This window comes from Macrobrachium nipponense, chromosome 34, assembly GCF_015104395.2.
Source record: "Macrobrachium nipponense isolate FS-2020 chromosome 34, ASM1510439v2, whole genome shotgun sequence".
Lineage (NCBI taxonomy): Eukaryota > Metazoa > Arthropoda > Malacostraca > Decapoda > Palaemonidae > Macrobrachium > Macrobrachium nipponense.
The window spans coordinates 3,110,941-3,134,235 of NC_061095.1; positions in this window are offsets into that span (position 1 = coordinate 3,110,941).

The following is a 23,295-nucleotide window of genomic DNA, read 5'->3' on the forward strand; positions in this document are numbered from 1 at the left end:
GGACAGACAACGAGTAATACAATCAGCTGGATTGTCCTCCCCAGAAACAAAGCTAAATGTAATGGGATGTTTTTCACAAATTTCATTGATGTCCAGCAATCTGTTCTTGACAAAAACAGAAACTTTCTGTAATTTATCCAGTTTTATGGAATAGGAACGAATCCAGGATAAAGCTAACCAAACTATCTGAATATACTGCAAAATCGACTATTCTGATAGGGTTAACACAAGTGTGGACCCGCTAATTCCTCATACAAGTCAACCAGGCACTCAGCAGCCAACGCAATACCCTGGAGTTCGAGAGAAGGAATACTTTTAGAATTCAAATTCTTTCCAATAATGCGGTTCTTTGCCATAACAAAGCTTATGGAACCAGTTGAAATGTTCAAAATAAAAAATAAAATCACAACTCCAAAAGATCAAAATTACTACTATCAGCAAAAGCAAAAGCCTAACAAACTGTAACAATCACTTCTGCTTCCAATAAACCTTGGAACATTTACTGCTGGGGAAGCATTACTTGCTTAGCAATGTTTCTTCCACTGTCCTCTGTAGTTCTTTATCCAGCACATCATCCCAACCCAACTCCTTTTTACACTGTAGAGAGTGCATAAATCCAGCCTACTGCGGTTTAAGCATCGGGCCATTAAAGTTATTCAAGTCGAATTGGGAGGCTATAGAGCGTAAGATATCCCTCTTAGTTTTGGCATCTACATCAAGATTAAACAGGGTCTGGTAGATAGAGATTCTATTTCTCTATTCCAAAATAGACCAAGTAACTTTACCACTGAAGTTGTGGAAACGTACGTAATATCAATAGACTTCTGCAAGGATAAATCATTAGTGACAAACTGCTGTAACTTTTTTTTTTTTTTTAACTTGTAAGGGTCAAATATATGGTTTAGTTGTAAATATGCCCATTCAAGATCCTTAGACAGTCAAAGGCCACTGCGCAATTATCCATGTAACAAAGCCTGATAGATAAGTTTCTTAAGCTCGACTAGGCGCGTAGTATTCGTGTTCTACTTCTAAATTAAAATTTTATAAAGGCAAGAAGCAACAGAGCAGGGCTGCACCTTAAGCCAAAACTCAGTCTCAAATTTCTGTATCCCACAAACAGTGAAATCATTCTTTTTCAACATTTCTGAACCATAAACACAAAAGTATATTACTATCTACCTCATTAATACCAAGATTATTAAATGCCTTACAGATATCAAAACATAGGAGATGTGAACCAAAACGACATGTAATAAGGCGGAAGCTATTTTTTGGTTCAATGTCGGTCCAGGATATATGGCCTGATTGTGACTTACAGTAATTTCCCTGCTAGGATCCTTCTGACAAAGATTAGAAAGGTAAACTACTCGACATTTAGTGGTTTCTCTGTCCAATTTAAATATACCAATATGAGGTAAAAAACTATGGTTAGGATGCTCAGCCAAGAATTGATCAAGATTATCAATACGTTCAATTATACCAGCTGCTTCTTGCTCCTTGAAACTCTGGTCCATAAGAGCCAAGTGTGTAGGATTATTCAAAAGTTTCCTTAGGTTAGCTCTCAAAATTATCTTGGCAAGTTCATGGTTAGTTCCTAACAAATGAGCTACCTTGAAATTCCATAGCAAGGGAACGATAATTCGTCCATTTTCGTTTCTTGTCATATTTTCAAGAGCATATTTACTAAGTTTAACATTTATTTCACACTCATTTTCTTCAGGCTTACCATCTTCCAGACCTAGGTACCTGTTATAATTGTCATTCAAAATGCAGCTAGCAGCCTTCTCAAGCTGACTATGTGCAATTTCACCTTTGTCATATAATATACAAAAATCCCTGGGAACAGGTTTATCATCAATAAACAGGTCTGAAGCAAAAGAAGGGTTGCCGAGACGCCATAACCTTAAAAGAAGCAAATTGTTATCTGACATCTTAACTGCACCATTAAAGCAATGACCCACATAAGGCAAATGGGACAAATCCTTTAGCATTTGTGTTAAATTGCCTTGAAGCAATACTCCTGCAGCGGTTTGAGAATACATTGATAGGCTTTCTGCACCAAACAAGTGTTCACTTTGCGGAAGACAGAAACTGGATTTGGCACCCAATATAAAATTTGTCACCAATATCATAATCATTTTTAGTTAAAAATTCATCAGCCAAAACATAACCTCTATCCTTAAAGCCTTCAACAACCTTACCCAAAAGAGGGAGCTTTAAATTTATATTAATGCGGGGTAGACAGAGTGCTTCAATTGTTTTAAAAATACTGCCGAATTTGAGTTTAGCTTCTACTAATCTAGTGGTATACTGTTGAGATGTGTTTATTCCATTAAACCTCTTCATTACCGAAAGTTTGGTTTGGAGGTAGGTGGGTACCACCATTGAAGTCTACTATACCGCACCGGGTGCATAAAGGTGGTACGCATAGTACCACCAAAACTCCTCTTTTCAGATAGGGACTTCCAATCATTCTGTAATTTCGGTTTTTGAAGAGTTTGGAGCAAAATAAACAGTATGACACGATGCCAGACGTATGATGAACCCAAAAAAAAATAGTATTATTACTGCTTATAGTAGTGTGTAGGTGACAGATGAACTGCGTCCAACAAAAAATCACAAAACCAGACAAGCGTAAAACATGTAATAACTTCTACCCAAGTAAAAAACCAGTTGTATCATCATTTACTGTATTTATTATTTATTCAACTTATTACTTTTACAATAAAAGATATGAACACCAGATAAATGAAGGTAGAAATAAAGCCTTATAGTAACTTATATATAAAAAAAACCAAACCAGAGAAAAAGCAAAAAGCAATTTTTTTCTGAGGACAAGAAACTTGAAAAATTAGTTTTAGATACCCCTAATGCCCCTAAAGTTGTTTTCTGTGATGAAACTAATCTTAGAAAACGTAGAAAATGACATCGCCCAATTTTTGAAAGATATACTATAAAATTTGCGATTTCCATATTTATTGGCGGGGCTTTCGCTTTAGTTTTTTGCTCTTTTTTTTTTGTTATTACGTGCTTATTTACTGTTCTATTTTGATAATACTTTATGTGCATGTTCCAGGTGCAATATACCAACATTCTGTAAGACCGAATTTCTATTCAAGACCGTAGTTTTTTATTCACCGACCACCAGTGTACCCTTGTACAAGGGACACTGAGTTTCACATTTTTTTTCATAAAATCATTTATTTTCCCATGTAGGATGATAAAACTAACAGAGAATATGCGTTATTATAGTGCTAATAATACCCTGATAATTTCATTAGCCTGTCTTGATTAGTGTATTTTGGGCAAATATTTACGATGGGCACCCTCCAAAACTCCGAGTCACTACCGAGAGATTCAGTTCGGCTCCAGCGAACACAATGTTTACATTCTGCTCACCCACCCGGCCGGTAAAGAAGGGGTTAATAGTTAAGGAAATATTGTCTCTAACGTTTTCATCCAAGTCAGTAGCTAAAGTTGTGGAAATAAAGTTACACTGACAGCCACTATCCTTCAAACACCTAACCTTTATTTAAACCCTCTTCAAAATGTACTGCTAAATGTAGGAAAACAAAAACTGAGTCAAGATCAAAATATCCTGGAAGGCCTCCGTTATGGATAACATACTACTAGAAACCCCAGGTTTATCATTAGTAAGAGGCTTAGCATTAGAGGGAACAGACTTGAGCTTTACTTTACCGATTGAAGGTCCAGATTTAGATTTAGCTTCCGCACTATCTTTACATTCATCAGAACTAGAGACCTTAACACATAAAAATCCCATGTGCCATTCTGAACAATACCGGCAACGAGAACGAAAATAATATCTGCAAGATCCACTCTCATGATTTAAGTTTGAGCATTTGACACACCCCCATAATTTCTAATGTTTTGATCTAACTTAGAAACAGAACTTTCATATTTAGGACACTTATTTATGGGATGAGTAGCCTCCATACGTAGCTCTTTGTGCATATACTACACGGCCTAAATCCTTTATTTTTGTCATATTTCACATCAACAGCAAAACTAGCTACATTATCACTGGTATCCGAACCCTTAGGGGAAGAAAACTTGCTCTTGAACCTAGATTTTCGTTTGCTAAGAAAACGATCACAAGCCTCAAAGTAATTTTCGGTAATTTCCTTTAATGAAGGCTTAGCATGATTAGTTATTTGTATCAACTGAAGTTTGAACTGTCGTTCATACTTCCCAGATAAAAAACTGAAGTATATTGTCAACAGTAATACCAAGCTTGTTTGACCCTTTCAATTAACAAACGCACTTTGAAATGTATTCATAAGGATCCGAAGAGTAATCTAACTTAACCTCCGTCAATTGCTTAATACATTAACTTCTGAGTATCCTCAGAGGCAAAAGCTTTCAACAACAATTCCTTAGCTTAAGTATAGCCCTTTTTTTTTTATCAGCTTCCAATGAATTGACAAGAACCAGGCCCCTACCAGATAACTGTTGCTTTAATAGTTAAAAGTTTATCGTATTCTGGATATCTAAATTTGCTAATAGTATCTTCAAACTCTTCAAAAAATCTAGAAAGATCCTCCTCAGGAGAGCTGTTATACTTAGGTAAGGGTGCAATGGGACTTTTTAACAAGCTACGAGCCTCATCTGCTACGGAACGAGAAGGAAGAGGTTCAGGTTCAACTGGCTTAAGGGAAGCTAAGCATTGAAAGAGCTTATCACTATACTCCTGACATAACTTAAATTCTTCTTCAGACTTCTTTTCCTCTTCATCTACATCCCATTCCTCAAATTTAAGAGTAAGCAATTTGTTTATTCAGTTCCTTTAATTCAGCAACCCATTCATCATCAACTGCAATTTAGATTTCTCCCGCTCAGCCTTATCTAAAGTAGGAAATAACCCTCTACGGTTATATTGTTCAGTAACGCATTTCCTAATATATTTGCGAACATTCACAAGCTTCCTAAGTTCTGCCATACTGAATATATGTGCTAACAAAATATAACTTCAATGATACCACAAAGCTAATAAGATTTCAAAACTAAGATTTCAAAAAAACTACATCTCAGAACCAATGGAACGGCATGCGGGTAGGCATCAGACACTATCACGGCCCCACGTTGGGCGCCATATTCAAAACAGGAGTAAATAGGTATAACAAACCTCCAGGAGACAATGAATAGAGCAGCAAAAATTTAAACACATTATTACTATTATCACAACAGTGTCAATAATATCCACTATTGAAAAATTAATGATGCCACCCAGATGCGGGTGTCCGGTTGCACTGGACCCACCCATGTCCCCCTCGTCTTGAATCTCTCACAACCTCCAAAAAAATCCAAAAAAATGTACTACCATAAATATAACGAGACCATATATATATATAGACAACCCTATCAACACAGATTCAGACCACATAACTCCTCTAGACTAAATTTCAATCTTTATGGATTAAACCCTGACGAGAATATGCAGTCATGAAATACACAAAGCTAAAATATAAAAAGATCTCTAACAATTCAACAATGGCAGTAAAATACACATACATAAGTTAAGAGATTTGATTTTAAGGGACTAGTGATACGGACGTCAAGAAAAATTACTTTAACAACTCAATTGATGTGTGCCAACAAAAATTGAGACCAACCTCAAAGTAATCAAACGTCTTGAAGTCTGAAGAGTTCCCCGTCGTTAATAGATCTTCACGCAGACCAGAGATGTAGAGTGCTGGGAATAGCTGGTAAAGGGCGGAGAACCATGCTACCCGCTGTCGCTCCGTGGTTCAGAAATGTAGATAATCCTTATCCTTCCATTGTTAGCAGAGAATACGATCCATAACTAAAGTCTCTGTAAAGTTCCTTAATAGATCCAGCATTAAACACGAGCCATGGTAAGGAGAGTGGTGAGCTGTCGGTGGGTGGGAAACAACTGCCGAATGTTAACAAATAAACCCCGAAGAAAATTTAGTTTGTTACTCGAGGTTCTTGAATGATTAAACAGTTGTTAAACGACGAAACTAGCGGGGAAGTTAAATCTCAATTTGTTAGCACACAACTGCTTCTTTACCAGTGGTTACTACGTACTTAAAAGAATTAATGAAGAAGAGATCTTTTTACATAAGGAAAAAATATATATACGAAACTTAAGATATATTATATCTTATTTTCTACACAGGCTATTCCTAGTTCCGAAAAACTCAGGAGGATGGAGACCGGTTTTGGATGTAAGCGCCCTGAACGTCTTTGTGGAAAAGAGGAAGTTCGCCATGGAGACTACTTCCTCAGTGTTAGCGGCTCCTCGTCCAGGGGACTGGATGGTGTCACTAGACCTTCAGGACGCTTACTTTCATGTGCCGATTCATCCTTCTTCACGGAAGTATCTGCGATTCATGATGGGAGGAAACATCTTCCAATTCAAGGCCTTGTGCTTCGGCCTGTCGACTGCACCCCAAGTTTTCACGGGGTTAATGAAAAACGTGGCGCAGTGGCTACATTTGGAGGGAGTGAGGGTGTCGCTTTATCTCGACGACTGGCTAATCAGAGCAGAGTCTCAAGAAAGATGTCTGGAGGACCTTCAAAAGACCCTTACATTGGCAAGTTCTCTGGGACTTCTGGTGAACTTCCAGAAGTCTCAATTAATCCCCAGTCAAGAGCGGATCTATCTGGGGATTCGGATAGTTTCTCTGGCTTTTTGGGCTTTTCTGTCGCCAGAGAGGATAGCTCGTTGCTACGAGAAACTAACGACCTTCCTAGAGAAAGATGCATGCACAGCGAGGGAGTGGATGAGTCTGCTGGGGGGACACTCCTCGTTGGAGCAATTCGTTTCTCTAGGAAGGTTGCATCTCAGGCCTCTACAGTTCTTCCTATACCAGAACTGGAGGCGTCTCTCCCTAGATCTGGAGTTCTCCTTCAAGATCTCAAGGGGAATCAAGAGGGACCTTCGGTGGTGGAAACAACCCACTCCGTTTTGTGGAAGGAATGTCTTCTCTTTACATGCCGAACCCCAACCATGTGTTGTTTTCCGACGCGTCGGAAGCAGGTGGGGAGCGACGCTCGGGGACAAGAGAAGTGCGGGCACCTGGAAGGGGGTGGGATCAGGTGTCCTGGAACATCAACAAGAAAGAGTTTGATGGCAGTCTGGATGGCATTGAAAGCCTTCGAGCCCCACGTCCAAAATGCAGTAGTTCAGGTCACAAAAAACAGGGGGGGACACACTCCTTCTCCCTGTACGAAACAGCAAGGGATCTTCTGCTGTGGTCTCAAACAAGGAAGATCAGTCTTCTCACCAGATTCGTACAGGAGAAGAAGGAACGTCAGGGCCGATCTCCTGAGCAGGAAGAATCAACTCTGCCTTCTTCGAGTGGACCCTCCACTCAGAAGTATGCGAGACCTGTGGAGAAGATGGGGCAGGCCTCACATCGACCTCTTTGCAACAGCAAGGAATGCAAGGATAGAACTTACTGCTCCCCGATCTCAGACCCAGGAGCAGTATCAGTGGATGCGTTTTTCCTAGATTGGACAGGTCTAGATGTCTACGCCTTTCCCCCTTTCAAACGTACTGGGACAAACCCTCAAGAAATTTGCTATCTCGGAAATGACAAGAATGACGCTAGTAGCTCCGTTCTGGCCCGCCCAATGATTGGTTCACAGAGGTACGGTGGAATGGCTGGTGGACTTTCCAAGAGCACTTCCACAAAGACAAGATTTGCTCAGACAACCCCACTTCGACAGGTATCACAGAAACCTCCCCGCTCTCAATCTGACTGGCTTTCGACTGTCAAAAGTCTTGTCAGAGCGAAGGGGTTTTCGACAAAAGCTGCTAAGGCTATCGCCTCAGCTAGAAGACCTTCGACCCTTAAAGTCTACCAGTCGAAGTGGGACGTCTTTCGCCGGTGGTGCAGGAACCAGAAGTTTTCCTCTTCCAGTACCTCTGTGACTCAGATCGCAGATTTCCTAGTTTTCCTCAGAGAAAAAATGCGGTTTGGCAGTATCTACCATCAAAGGCTACTGAGCATGCTGGCTGCAGTGTTCAGACATAGGAACTTAGATCTTTCGAATAACAAAGATCTGCATGATCTATTAAGATCTTTCGAAAAACTGCCAAGAAAACTTCGAACGAAGTTCCAAGTTGGAATCTGGGACGTGGTTCTTCGTTTCCTGAGGTCCTCTAGTTTGAGCCACCACAGTTAGCCTCCTTCAAAGATCTTACGAGGAAAGCTATGTTTCTCATGGCTCTAGCATCCGCTAAAAGGGTTAGTGAGATTCATGCCCTAGAAGGAAGGGTAGGTTTCAAAGGAGATTCCGTGATTTGTTCCTTCCTTCCTTCGTTTTTAGCAAAGAATGAGAACCCCTCAAATCCTTGGCCAAGGAGCTTTGAGGTTCGTGGATTATCTGCCCTAGTAGGGGAAGAAACCCGAAAGAACTCTTTGCCCTGTTAGGAGTTTAAACAATACTACTTCAGAAGAAGAAAACCCTTAAGGGCATTGAGGACAGGACTATGGTGCTCTGTAAAGGACCCCAGCAGACCATTGTCGAAAAATGCGCTGTCTTTCTTCATTAGAAGTCTAGTGAAAGAAGCACATAGATCTTGTAATGAAGAACATTTCAAGCTCCTAAAAGTCAAGGCTCATGAAGTGAGAGCCATTGCCACTTCCTTGGCCTTTAATAAGAATATGTCTCTTCAGAATCTGATGAAAACTACATTCTGGAGATGTAATTCAGTATTCGCCAACCACTACCTTAAAGACGTCAGTATTACGTATGACGAGTGCTTCGCATTAGGCCCGTACGTATCGGCGGATTCGGTGCTGGGGCAGGGAGCTGGAACATATCCTTAGTAGTTTTTTCCCTTGTTTTTTGGTAATTGAGTTCATATGGTTGTATGAAAAATGATGCAGGTAGGCATCTTTTTTCGTTTCGTAATACTAATAACTTTAGTTTGGTTAGGTGATCGGATTTGGTTTGAAGCTCCCTGTGTTGGTAGTGGACAGGTTCTGTCATAGAAGAGGGCGAACCCCCATTGACATGATCCGACTTGGATTTACTAAGTAGCGGATATCAAAGTCCCATTAGTAGACCCAAAGAGTTTTCAGCTGTAGGTCACGCCCTCGCTGTAGCTCTTATGGCTATGCAGACTAATAGACAGTACCTATGAAGTCTTCAGCCTAAACAGGTAAGAACCAAGGTTATTTTTATCCTACAACAGGTGTTGTTTACCTTTTCTTTGTTATTTTCTGTCTTGTACCCTCCACCAAGGGTGTCAATCAGCTAAGTATATGTCTGACAGGAAAGTTCATGTACAAAAATGATATTGTTATTTTACAATAAAGTTTTGTACATACTTACCTGGCAGACATATACGATTGATGGCCCGCCTAGCCTCCCCTCAGGAGACAGGTATAAGAGAGAAAAAATCTGGCAGGAAAGGCACGTTGGTTCTTACACCCGCTTCCCAGCGGCGGGTAAGGTAGATCACCTGACCTACCTGTTGCGTTTGCCGCGAGTTTTGAATTCTGTCGTGACGTCAGAGACGTAAGCTAAGTTATGTCTGCCAGGTAAGTATGTACAAAACTTTATTGTAAAATAACAATATCATTATTGTTCAAATGAGCGCTTGGAAGGGCGTGAAATCCATGCCGGTTACAAATGGCACCTCAGTCAGTCGACGCCATATTGGATTTAAAAACTGCCTTGAAAACATATTTTACGAAGACTTCACATGCTTATTTTAGTTCGTATGGCGCTTTTATATATCAAATTATGTTGATGAAACTTCAATCTGTTGAATGGTATGCTTAAAGATGTAATTGTATTCTTGTTTCACCAATTAAATATCAAGTGAATGAGGCTGATTAACCTGATGATGATGGATCCAAGGCAGTGTTTCCCCCTAGAGAAGTAGACTGATGCGTGGATGTTCTCATTTGAACACTTGGACTGGCCTAGGCTACTCCTTAATGGACTGGCCTAGGCTACTCCTTAATGTTAGTACATCAGAATTCAGCCTTATTACCCAGCTAACTTCTTGAAAAAAAGAAAAGCCCTCTCTTACTCCTAAGTTGTTAGTTAAGTCTGCAGATTCCTAGGCTGCCTTACAATTTTTGCATCTCTAGTAAATCAGTACGTAGTTGTGTTTGGTGGCTCCATTCTTTGTATATGCTACGGTTCCAACTTTGTATTTTTCACACTGGCTGGCGAAAATTCCCCTCTAATCCTTTGTTGAAAGGAATTTGGGAAATTCAAGATTGAATGCAGTTGATTTAATTGGGAGAAATATGGCATTTCTGTAGCATGAAATTTGCCTGTAAGAAATGCAGTTGATGGACTTTACAATGTGTGCTAACGTTTTGGATTAAAGAGCAGGGTTATTCATCACCTCACTCTGGTTGGATTGAAAAAATTTTATAGGCAAAGGGCATAGACTATACAAATGCTCATTATACATAGGCTACTTCATCTTAAGGCAATAATGCTTTGTGGTGTTGAAAAAAGATATGTTAAAAGAATGCCCCTGTTCAGGCCAAACCAAGTGGCACCTATCCCCCACCCAAAATCCATGGCCTAAGTGTACTCCTGACTAAATCAACGATAATTTACGAGTAGGGTGTGTCGTTTAGAATATAATGGACAAGTCGTTTTTTTTTTTTTTTTTTTTTTTTTTTTTTTTTTTTTTTTTTTCTTTTTTTTTTTTTTTTTTTTTTTTTTTTTTTTTAAATAAAGGCATTTTCCTAGAACCTACACACTACCCCAGGTTCTTTCATGAGATGGGATTTTGGGGAATGACAGAGGGATTTTGGGGAATGATAGAAAAAAGGCAAATAGTATGACACTTTAGTTCTTGGCCAAATTTGTGAACCTCTCATTTAGTCCTTCAGAAATACAAACCATTGCCTCATATAGCACTAGCAGTGTTCTTCAGCATGGGTGGAAGCAGCCATTGAACGTGGTAAGGAAGTGAGTTAGAGGTTTTTTAGTCTTTGTTAGAGCTAGACATTTACTTGCTTCTCCCTCTGTAAGGAGTGCACCAGTTGGTCTTCATCGCAATGGGAGCAGTGTAGGAGGGAGGAGGATAGGAAATGTTTGCCAGTTTCCTTGTGAGGGAAAAGTTCAGGCAATATTCGACCTTCCATTTCTTCCTTGACACCAAATTCAGCATCTTCCCTGATGAGGATGAAAAGGTGATCAAAGAAAGCCTCTCAAGTCCTGTAGGGCTTCTAGTGAGTGCCCTTCCAATTTTCTGAGGGCCAACATTTTTTGGACCTCAGTGAGTGAATGATTAGTTACTTGGTGGGCTGGCTCTTATTGATTGAGTACGCTTAGTACCCTGGCCTGCTCCTAGAGAAACGGATTGCTCCGTGCTCTTACAAGCTTGTTTCATGGGAAATAAACCTGGTTGAGCCAACACTGCCTACATACTTAGTGCATGTTTGGACCTGGTATCATGACTGTTTAGGCAGCAGATTTGCATACAACAGGTCTCCACACAGTACACACTAGTACTAGGATAATTTGTGGGACCATGTTGCTCTCTGCTTATTTTGTGGTTTGCCACTTCCCCTAGGGTTGCACTTTTATGGTAGGGCTTGTGCCTGCCTTCCATTATTTTATTTTATTTTATATTTTTATTCCAAAGCTGAAAACCCTTATGGACAGAGTCAATAGGCTATAAACCCGAAGGGGATCTAAGGGAAATTGGCCTGTGGAGAGATAAGTTATGGGAAAAGATTGTGAATAAATAAGAGTAAGGAAATTGCACTGTGCAGAAAATCCAATATTTAAGGGGGCCGGCCGGCTAATGCCGTTTTTTTAACGACAGGACTTTGACATTCATACCACTTAATAAGGTGACTTGGGACATCTCCAAACCGCATATAATTTTCGCCTCTGACCTTCGGTTTTGTGACGCCAGGGCCATTTATCCTGAAAATAACCACTTTTCTTATTATATCTCCTCCCTTGATATTTAATATTAAGACCTGGGATTACTACCATATATATGACCTGATGTAGACCTCCAATCAAATGGAGAGTTTTTTTTCTAAAAGTCATTTTTTTGCTAGATATGAATTTTTTCAATATGGTAAAAAAAATGAACCTACCCTAAATAAATCACGAGAAAAAAATGTATAAAAAAAAGACGAAAACAAAAAATTGGAAAAAAGGGCTCTATTTGATTGTTCTATAATGTCTTTCTGGAGTTCTATACCAAATTCCAATGTTATGGCTTTAAAACTAAGTGAGAAGAATAGATTTTGATGAGGTCAATAAGTATAGTTTTGGAGATACGGCGTTCAAAGTTTTCCTTCGTATTTCTATAAAGACAATGTTAATAAATAATGATTATTATGAATGTATATTTTGTGTATTAATGAACCAAAACTATTTTATTTATCATAATTTAATCATAAATGATGATCCCTTTGCTCATATATCGTAGCCTGGGGCACTGCTTGAGGCAAGATGGGCCACTCCTTCCTACGTAACCCCCTCTCTCCCCTTCACTAACTCGGCTTATTACAGCGAATTTTCTTCTTCTGTATGTTAGCGAGATGTTTTCCTTGTATTTTCCTCTTTGGAATGATGACATTCTTGCCGAAACAAAGATAAACAAACATAAATGCAAGAGAATGTCACAGGTGAAACTCGAAGATGTCTCTCTTTTTACAAAGACAATTTAATAAATCATGATTATTATGAATTTCATAGTCCATTTTAGGTATTAAAAAACCAAAACTATGTTATTTATCATAAATGAAGATCTCTTTGCTCAAAGATCGTAGCCTTGGGCATAGTGTGACGTGTGCTGTCAGGCAAAGAAGGGGGCGTTACTAAGCAACCCTCCCTCCCTCTTCACTAACTACGCGTATATTATGATATTCTGTAATAATGCTTGAGCGATTTTTCTTCGTCTGTATGTTAGCGAGATGTTTCCTTGTCTTTTCCTCATTGGCATGATGAACTTCTTGCCAAAACATACATAAACATACGTGAAAGCAAGCGAAAGTCACGAGGTGAAACTCGAACGTGTAATCTACTTGAAGTCTATGGTCGCACTGATTCATCATATGGTTGACCCAGATACTCGCTTCTGCGAGCCAGGGAATCTCTACAGATGCCATTTCTCACAATTTCTTTGCCAATAATTATCAAAATTTACGATAACAGAAGAAATATTGCATTTTCTTGTACGGATGAATGTTTTAGGCTTATTGAGTTATGTTTACTAATTACTTGCAACTACGAAAGTAAGAGGAATTTTGACGAAATATTTCGTATACGTATTCTCAATTGCCATATGAAGCTCCATGAATTTTTTCATGACTTTGCATTTTTCGCCCTATACACTGTATATAGTGGTTCCGGCCGGCCCCTTAATTGTAGCCAAGATAAAACTTCTGCAAATTGAGTATAGTATTACACTTGATGCTAGGAAACATGTTTGCAACAGCTTCTTGCCTAGGTGTTAAGAAAAACAGCTAGGTCTAATAAACAGCAGTGCAGAGGGTGGTGATGGTGGTTGTACATTTTATGCAACGAAGATAATAAACTCTCTCCATGAGTTTTAGATGAGAGTCAGCACTGGAAGACCACTTGGGAGAACAGTACTCCAAACAAAGAAGAAGAAAGGTAAAACACTTATAGTACTTTCATCCTGAGATCCCTAAATATTCTAAAGCATTTCTGCAAGGTGCCAACCCTGAGAAACAGAGGAAACAATATTACATGTATGCTTTGAGAAACAGGCTGCTTTGTGGCTCGAGTTTTGGTCATACATGTTGGCAGACTTTTCTGTGTCATTAGAAGGGAAGGTGGTGCCTTATCACATGAGAGTGCTAGCTTGTGGATGAACTTTGTTCTCAGGTGATGGGGTATAGTCTTGTTTTTTGAGGCAGGTTCCAGTGGAGAGTATCTCATCTTGCAGAATTGTCCAGGCCTTGCAAAATATGTACAGTTCTGTGTGTAATTCTGGAGAAAAGCATTGCACAGATATTATTTATTGTACAAATAAAGATTTTTGACAGAACAATATTGAAAACGGTGTGTAATGCAGTAAGGCAAGATTATTTGAGAAATTTACCATCTTTTGTTTAATTTTATGTTCATCCCAGTGGGGCCAGTACTAAACATGGCACCCTGCAGAACTTTTCTGGATGATTGCTGTAATGTGTTTTGAGGAATTTTATGAATGCAGTACATATCTTCATCCTAATTAATGCACAATTACAGTTGCTTAACACCTTCATGCATAATGATAATTCTGTAATAGAGGCAGACTCATATAAATTTTGTTGACATATGTTTTTATTCAAGTATCACCCAGTCTTGTATTTTTAATGATTGTGAGCATGTTGTAAGAATGCCATAGCTTAGTTGATAGGGAATGGAAGACGGTGAGGAGACTATAGTTACGGGCTGCTCGGTGAGCAAGAGCCCGTGCTGACACAAGGTCAGCTTATCAAAAACAACAGTGTGAATAAAGACATTTTAAAAGTTTGTCAAATAGGAGTTACAGTGATAGGTGTCAGCTAATGTGAAAGTCAAAATTGGAATGTGGAAACTGATAAAAGATGGCTAATGAAAGAGTGTTCGTGCGTGTGCGCAGAATCTGAGTCTTGTCATTGAAAAATTAGTGGTTGCAATCTTTCTGGTATCACACACGATATATGAAGCTGAAGGAAAAGTAATGGTCAAAGTAGCAAAGTGTATGAAGAAATAAAACTAAGATGTGAAAGGGACAAGGTGCTATACATAATATAAAAATGTAAAAATATTAATGATAGAAGAAAATGTAAAAAATTGTGCAGTTGTCAAATATCTTGACCCTAATATCATACCTCTGGTTCTGTGTAATGGGTTTTTATAAGTAGACTATCCCATACCATTCTTCATTGAGGTGTGAGAGATGTGTATTTCTGGTGATAGAAGTTCACTCTCGACGTGGTTCGGAAGTCACGTAAAACTGTTGGTCCCATTGCTGAATAACCACTGGTTCCATGCAATGTAAAAACCATACCATTCTTACATACTGCAAAGGACATTATCAGATACTGAAACTAGTCATAAGCTACTGTGTAAAATGTAATGCACACATGAAAGAAAAATCTCAATGCTCTGCAGGATAGTGACGTCCTGTAGAGCATTACAGCTGAGTGCTGCTATAAATATCCTTGAAAAGGAAATAAGTAAATAACACTTTGCAGAAGATAGTTTATTCATAATTCTTCTACAAGCCAGTACATGCGAGATAACTGCTGGGAATAGTTGGTTAAAAACCATTTTGCAAAATTATTGAAATTGCTCAAACCCTTTGACTTTACACCATAGTTTGTTCATGAAACTTACCTGTCAGATATATATATAGCTGTATTTTTCCGAATCCGACAGAATTCCTAGACAAAGTGTCAGCGGTGAGGGAATGGATGAGTCTGCTGGGGACCATTTCCTCACTGGAGAAGTTTGTTTCTCTGGGAAGGTTGCACCTTCGACCACTTCAGTTCTTCCTCTCCAGCAATTGGACGCGCAAACAAGATCTAGAAGCGATCTTGTTGTTGACGGAAGAAGTGAAAGAACACCTAAAATGGTGGTCGGATTCAAAGAAGCTTGCGGAAGGTCTTTCGCTCAAGCTTCGGAACCCCGACCTAGTGTTGTTCTCCGCGTCTTCCACGGGTTGGGGAGCAACACTAGGAGGGAGAAGAAGTGTCAGGCACCTGGAGAGGGGAACAGGTGTCCTGGCACATAAATCTCAAAGAACTTTCAGCGATTTACCTTGCGCTAAGGTTCTTTCAAGAGGAAGTCTCCAACAAAGTGGTTCAGATCACTTCAGACAACACCACAGCCCTGGCATACCTCAGGAAACAAGGGGGAACTCATTCTCCTTCTCTGTTCGCCATAGCGAAGGATGTCCTAATATGGGCGAAGTTGCAAGACGTCACGATCCTGACAAGATTCGTGTCAGGTGTGGAGAACGTGCTAGCGGACCTTCTCAGTTGGCAAGGACAGCTTCTGCCGGCGGAATGGACCCTTCATCAGGAGGTATGCCAGTCGTTATGGAAGCTGTGGCGACGTCCTCATGTGGACGTTTTCGCAACTTCCCGGACGAAGAGACTTCCGTTGTATTGCTCCCCAGTTCTGGACCCGGGAGCAGTCGCAGTAGACGCCCTACTTTGGAATTGGTCGGGACTAGACATTTACGCCTTTCCCCCCTTCAAGATCCTCGGGGAAGTAATGAGGAAGTTCGCGGCATCAGAGGGAGCGAGGATGACCCTCATCGCCCCCTTCTGGCCAGCGGCTGACTGGTTCACGGAGGTGATGTCCTTCCTGGTAGACTTTCCGAGGACTCTGCTCCAAGGAAAGATCTACTCAGACTGCCCCACTTCGAGAGGTACCACAAAAAACCTCCCCGCTCGAGTCTGACTGCGTGCAGACTATCAAGAAGTGGCCAGAGCAAGGGGTTTTCGTTTTTCAAGATCTGTGGCTAAGGCGATTGCCACCGCCAAAGGAGGCCCTCTTCAATCGCAGTATACCAAGCGAAGTGGGCTTGTCTTCAGAGCCTGGTGCAGAAAGAAGGGCATTTCCTCCACCTCAACCTCTGTGAGCCAGATAGCAGATTTCCTTCTTCATCTCAGGAAAGAAGCAAAATTAGCCGTTCCCACGATTAAAGGCTACAGAAGCGTGCTTTCTGTAGTCTTCAGACATAGAGGACTCGACTTAGCAAATGACAGAGACCTTCATGATCTCATTAGATCCTTTGAGACTACGAAAGCTCTCCAACCGAAAGTACCATCGTGGAATTTAGACGTGGTACTTAAGTTTCTCATGTCGAGTCAATTTGAACCGCTCCATTCAGCTTCGCTTAGGAATCTGACAAAGAAGACCATTTTCCTAACTGCTCTGGCAACGGCGAAGAGGGTTAGCGAAATCCAGGTTATAAGCAAGCACATTGGGTTCAAGGATCATAGTGCGGTTTGTTCCCTAAGTCCTACGTTCTTAGCAAAGAACGAGAACCCTTCCAACCCTTGGCCGAGGACGTTTGAGATCAAAGGGTTGTCAGAACTAGTGGGACCTGAACCTGAGAGTGTCCTGTGTCCTGTCAGGGCTCTCAAATTATATTTGCAGAAAACCAGAGCATGCAGAGGCTCTTCTGAGAACTTGTGGTGCTCGGTGAAAAAACCGGATCTTCCGATGTCAAAGAACGCACTGGCGTTCTTCTTAAGAAGTACGGTTAAGGAAGCTCATGAAAAGTGTAGTGAAAGTGATATGAAGCTTCTAAAAGTGAAAGCCCACAAGTTGAGGGCTATTGCTACTTCGGTGGCTTTTCACAAGAATATGGCAATCAAAGACATTTTGGGCGCCACTTTTTGGCGAAGCAATTCGGTGTTTGCTTCACACTACCTGCGGGAAGTGAAAGCAACATACAAAAATTGCTACTCGCTCAGACCATACGTCGCTGCAGACACTGTTTTGGGGGCAGGAGGTAGCACTCATCCTATCCTTTAATGGTTAGGGGAGTTTTTAACTTGTGTTTATGGTTGTGGGGTTGATCGCCTGGGGCGGATCTCCCTTCCATTAGCTTAGTCTAAGTGGGATACCTTTGGTAGGCTATGCCAGGTGGTTTTGTTTTACTTCGTTGCCCTCATTGTATGGTCAATGGTCTAGTCACGTCGTGGTCTCGCCCCTGTTGACAGATCATCTGGAGTGCACCAGCTTTATAGGTCTCTACCTCGCTGGCAACTCTAGTAGCACAAGCAGACTTATGCGGCAGTAACCACGAAGCCAGCTATGCTAATAGGTAAGGAACCAAGATATCAATTATCTGCATATATATGTTTCCTAAAATCTTCTATTCTGTCTACTCCCACCACCAAAGGTGGGATTCAGCTATATATATATCTGACAGGTAAGTTTCATGAACAAAATGATATTGTAATGATACAATTAAGTTTGTTCATACTTACCTGGCAGATATATATATATATAGCTGTATTTTTCCGAATCCGACAGAATTTTACACTTACGACACACGCAGTGGGAGTCAGGTGGTTAGTACTCATTCCCGCCGCTGGGAGGCGGGTATCAGGAACCATTCCCATTTTCTATTCATAATTTTTATTTCCACTGTCTCCTGAGGGGAGGTGTGTGGGTACTTGATTATATATATCTGCCAGGTAAGTATGAACAAACTTAATTGTATCATTACAATATCATATTTGCAATAAACTGATTAGTGAAAAAATATACTTGCGTTCCTCTCTGAATCTTGTGTATTGTTTGTCCCTTTGTCAAGGAATGGTGATACCTTGATAGGTACATTTTTCGTACTGAGCCGTTGTCATGAGTCGAGTGTAGATTCATGCACCTTGGAAAAGTTTTACTTGCCTGAGACCTATTCAGGTCCAGAAATTATACTGCATTTACGATTTCATTTCATTTTCCAAGGAGGACTGCGTGACTTTTCCCTTTTAAAACTTATTTAATGAACAGGTAACAGGTCAGCTTTTGGGCTAGTGGTAGATATTAAGTGTCTTATTATGGTTTTATCTAATTCAGTCCCTGTGTAACAAGGTGCACGATTATTAGTGTCAAAATAGTATTCAGTTCACTTGTTTTCAATGACTTGTAAAGTATGTAAGCTAGTAGTATTCAGTAAAAAAAAAAATCAGTATGTATACAGTAAACCCCCTGTATTCAGGAGGGATGGCTACCAGCTCTCCCCCCCCCCCCCTCGAATAGCTAAAATATGCGAATACTTAAAACCCTAAAAAATGCTTATGTACCTGAGTATTTTAAGTGGTTCCGATACGTAATACAAACCCTCGGTCCTTTAACAATAGGAAGTAGCTAGCAGCAGCTGGAACGGTCGTAAGCTTCGAACAAGGGGAGAACGGTAGTTAACTGCTTGTCCGACGCGCGACTGGGAGGTAAACAAATCACTTTTGCTTTCGGCCGCGGGTGTGAAGGACGTGTTCGTCATCGCTCTCTGCCCGCTTCATCGTCGTATGCTTTGTTTATATTGTGTTTTCTACTAATGGTTTGTTTGACTTGAAAATGAAACTGTAAAGTACACTGTTTTCATTTTCATTACTTAATTATGAACCAAACATGGAGCTATCGCCGTAGATTTCCTCTCTTTTCATGAATTGAACCCTTGAATTATGTCTCGGTGCCAAGGGCGGGCGCGCTCGCGCCGAGTCATGTATTTTGGGCGAAAGTGTGTAATTGAAAAATGTAAGTACTTTTTTCCATTATATTTTTGCCCTGTGCGTTCGTTACGAGAGCGTGATTGCGCTCGGCAAGAGCCTTTTATTTTGTATCAATTTTCGCTCTTACCCGGGAATTGAGCCTTACGATTATCTTCTGTGAAAGTGAAATCGCAAGTGCAGTATTCTGTTTCATTTTCATATATTTTTTATGATAGCATCATATTATTTGGATCAAGTTTCCGTTCTTACCCGGGAATTGATCTTTCCCCCTTTTAAGTTCTATGAAGTGAATCGCAAGGGCAGTATTCTGTTTCATTTTCATATTACTTTTCACTGCTGTGCGGGGGTAGGGGAAGCGAAGGTCTGCCAGGAAGTCGTCGGAAAGCTCTCCCGCGACTCCCTTGGTATCCGATTCTTCGTCTTCCTTCCTGCCCCACCCCCCGCTCAGCTTCTTCGTTGTATTTTGTATTTGGGGTCTTCCTTGCGTCGGGGTGGGGTCATGTCTTCCCCCCGTGCGTGAGGGAACCCCTCTTACTAATCTATCTATGCTACCGCAGGTGCTACATCCGTGGGAGACAACCTTGGACAGGTATGGACCACCGCGGCGGCAGGGCGTGCCTAGTATCCACGGGCTGCTGCAGCATCTAGCGAGGTCTGGGGCGGTCTCCACTACTACCACGGCCGCTTATGCTGCTCCCCCCCCTCCTGGTCTACACTCCCCATGCTGTGTCGGTGACGCCGTCTGCCGCTACTAGGGCCGCCGCCGTACCGAGGGGGTTTTGCCGCCGCCGCCTGTTTTCTTCGTGTTGCCTGCCCCAGACTTCCGCTGTTCCAGCAGCTCGCCCCTGGACCGGCCGCCAGTACCCAGGTTCCGCTGGCTGCCGATGATTCTACGAGGCGATCGCTGGGCCTGCCGTACCTGCCGCTGATCTGATTCCCGCTGTTGGCTTGGCTGTCCCTTCTGGGTCTACCGCTGCCGCTGTTCCTGCCGCTCCTGAGCTGGTTGCTGTTCCTGTCGCTCCTGGTTCCTGAGCCTGTCCATGCTGGTCCTGCCCACGGTGTGTCTTCCCCAGTCCCAGGTCCTTCCGGACAGGTGCAGTCAGGCCGTGTTGCTTCGGCAATAGCCCCGGCTCCGGCCTGGATGGAGGACCTGACGACTGTCCTGCGTGAGCTGACGAAGAGGAGGAAGCTGTCATCTTCGTCTTCATCGTCTGCTGCTGCCTCTTCCCCTTCGACTTCTAAGGCCCATAAGCCGAAGAAGAAGAAGGCTGCCTTCCCCCCTAAGAAGTCTCCTTCGGGAACTTCTAAGGGCCCGTCCCACCCCGGTGGGACGGGGGGTCCTTCTGCTGGTCCTCCTGCTCCTTCGGGAGCGGGGCCCGTCTCCCCTTCCGTAAGGAAGAGCTAGACGGGGACCAGAGGAAGTATCGGTTAGCTCTGGTACTACTTCCTCGCCTGGTGCTAGCGGCGATGACCGACTACGTTCCAGGTTCCGGCTCGGTCTCTTGTTCGCGAGAGATCCCGAGTGTATACGTTCTCCCTCGGGAGACCGTGCAGCCAAGTTTCGGCGCCAGAGTTCGCTCGGCGCCAAGACGCGGCACGGAGCAGAAGGCTGGTGAGAGCCGCTCAGGTGACTCTCGCCAGGCCAGTGGCCGCTCTTCCAGCGACCGGCTGGTAACCCGGGTTTTCCCCCCTAAGAAGGCTCCTTCGGGACCTTCTAAGGGCCCGTCTCGCTCCGGCGATTCGGGGAGCTCTTCTGCTGGTCCTCCTGCTCCCTCGGGAACAGGGCCCGTCTCTTCTTCTACCAAGGAGAAGAAGACGGGGACCAGAAGAGTACCAGCTTCGGCTGGCACTTCCTCGCCTGGTTCTAGCGGTTCTGCCGCTAAACTAGGATCCGCCTCGGCTTCTCGTTAGCGAGAAGTACCGAGTGGACGGTCTCCCGCGGGAGACCGTCCAGCCAAAGTCTTGACGCCCGAGCTCGCTCGCCGTCAAGACCGAAGCGCGGAGCAGAAGACTGGCGAGAGTCGTGCAGACGACACTCGCCAGGCCAGTGGACGCTCTCGCAGCGACCAGCTGGCTGCTCGGGTTGACGTGACGGTCGCTGACCAGCCACGGGTTGAGGCGAGGAAGGGGTCCCCGCGGCCGTCGGTACCAGCCACGGCTGGTACCAGCGGCTCGACGCGCCGAGAGGACGCTCGCCGGTCTCACCGCGACAGCGAGCCTAGCAGGTCACCTGACGCCGCTCCCATCGGGACCGGGCGGAGACGGTAACCAGCAACAGCTCGCCTGACGCTAGAGATCAGCGTCGACGTTCCCAGCCGAGCCTCTCGCCCCAGGCGAGCGGCAAGGCTAGGCCTGCTGCTCGATCGCCACCTCAGGTTGACGATCAGCAGCAGCCCTCCAAGCACGCTGGTCCTGCCAGCGAGCTAGGGGGGAGCGTCAGGTCTGCCTCTCCTGTACCTTCAACCTCCTCGGGCTATACCGGGAAGAGCGAGGTACCTAGGAGTGATCGCGAGAGGTGCGCCGCTCGCGATCCCGCTATGACGCCGTATGGACCAGGCACGGTTCTAGGACCGACCAGGACATACGCGCAAGTAGCTGGAGGCGACCGTCAGGGGTCTGCCGCTGTTCCTCCTTCTGAAGGAGGAGTATCTCGGGATCTGTTCTTGCTGGAGGGACTGGACGGTCCTACTCCGCAAGACGCGGTTACTCCCGAGATACAGAGGAATTTTGCAGAAGTCAATAAGCTGATTCGTTAGCATAATGACCTTGCGGAAGGATTGCCGCTCCCACCAGCAGAGCCCACGTCTCTGCTCGAGTCGTTTTGGGGCCCGAGAGGGAACCCAAACCGACGGTGGGTCTGCCGCGATCGGAGCTTGCCGATTCTGTCTCGAACCAGAGTCTCTCGTCTCCGGACAAGAAGGCTCTCTCAGTTCTGGCCGGTCGATCAAGCTACTTCCACCTCCTCTACTGCGACAGCGGCGTTTCTACGTGTTTTCGGACACCGTATTTAAATACTCCTTCGGTCCTCCTGAGAGTTTTCAACCTCGACGAGGACTGGAATGAGTCGGAGGACGGTATCGGCTCTCTCCTGTCAGGTGTTGATCAGCCCCACCCAGACGACGTTCACAGTGGCGGCAGACCTTACCTACAGTGAGAGTTCGTAACCCTCCGTGGGAAAACGTTTTCTCCTGACGATACGTTTTCCAGACTCTGAGAGGCCATCGCCCCAAGGCGATGGCTGCTCCTACTCTTCTCCAACTGCTAGTTCCACTGGGAAGGCGAGCGAGTATCCGATTCCTCCCCCATTCCCTCTCTCCTTACGGCTATGAGGGAAAGGGGAGGGATCCTACAGAGATATCTCTGTAGGATCCCACGTTGGGGACTGCGCTACCGGGGGGGACCTTCGGGTCCTACCTGACGTAAGCCCCGGCCGGTCGTTGAGATGGATCCTCGCCCCATTCTCGATTTCTACAGGAATCGAGAGGACACCAGCCGATATCGTTTGACGAATTCGGTGGGGGTTTCGCAGACTGCTTAGAATTCTACGGAATTTCTAGCGCATTCAGATTGTTAGAGTTTTTTACGATCTCCAAACACTTAGGCGAGACCACGGTCCAAAGTGAGCGAGACGAGAATCCCCGATATGTTACACGATAATCGGGAACCTCGCCTACGCTCGAATTCCTGGAATTTCTAGCATTGGGAAGAAGACTGCTGCTGAAAGAAATCTCACAGTAGGCGACCAACCTGGAATAGAGAAGATCGGACGGGAATATCCAGTTTGGCTTGAACTATCGTCTTAGTATTCTGTTCACCATTGAAGCTTTCCTTCGAGGAAGACTTCTCCTTCACTCTCTTGATAGAGATCGAAGGTCGGTCGATCTCCAATCCTTATTTTGTTTTCTTGAAGGAAAGAATTTAGGATGGAGATCGTTGTTCAGAATCCTACAAATATACTACGTATATTAACCTCGCAACATGATTCTACTAAGCAGTTGAATTGTCCGAGGGGTAGGCGCATATCCTAGTTAATCTACGGATTGCGACTTAGAAGAGAAGTATCCTAATTGAACTGCAACTCGGGGTTGCCTGCAACCTCCCAGGAGTTTTC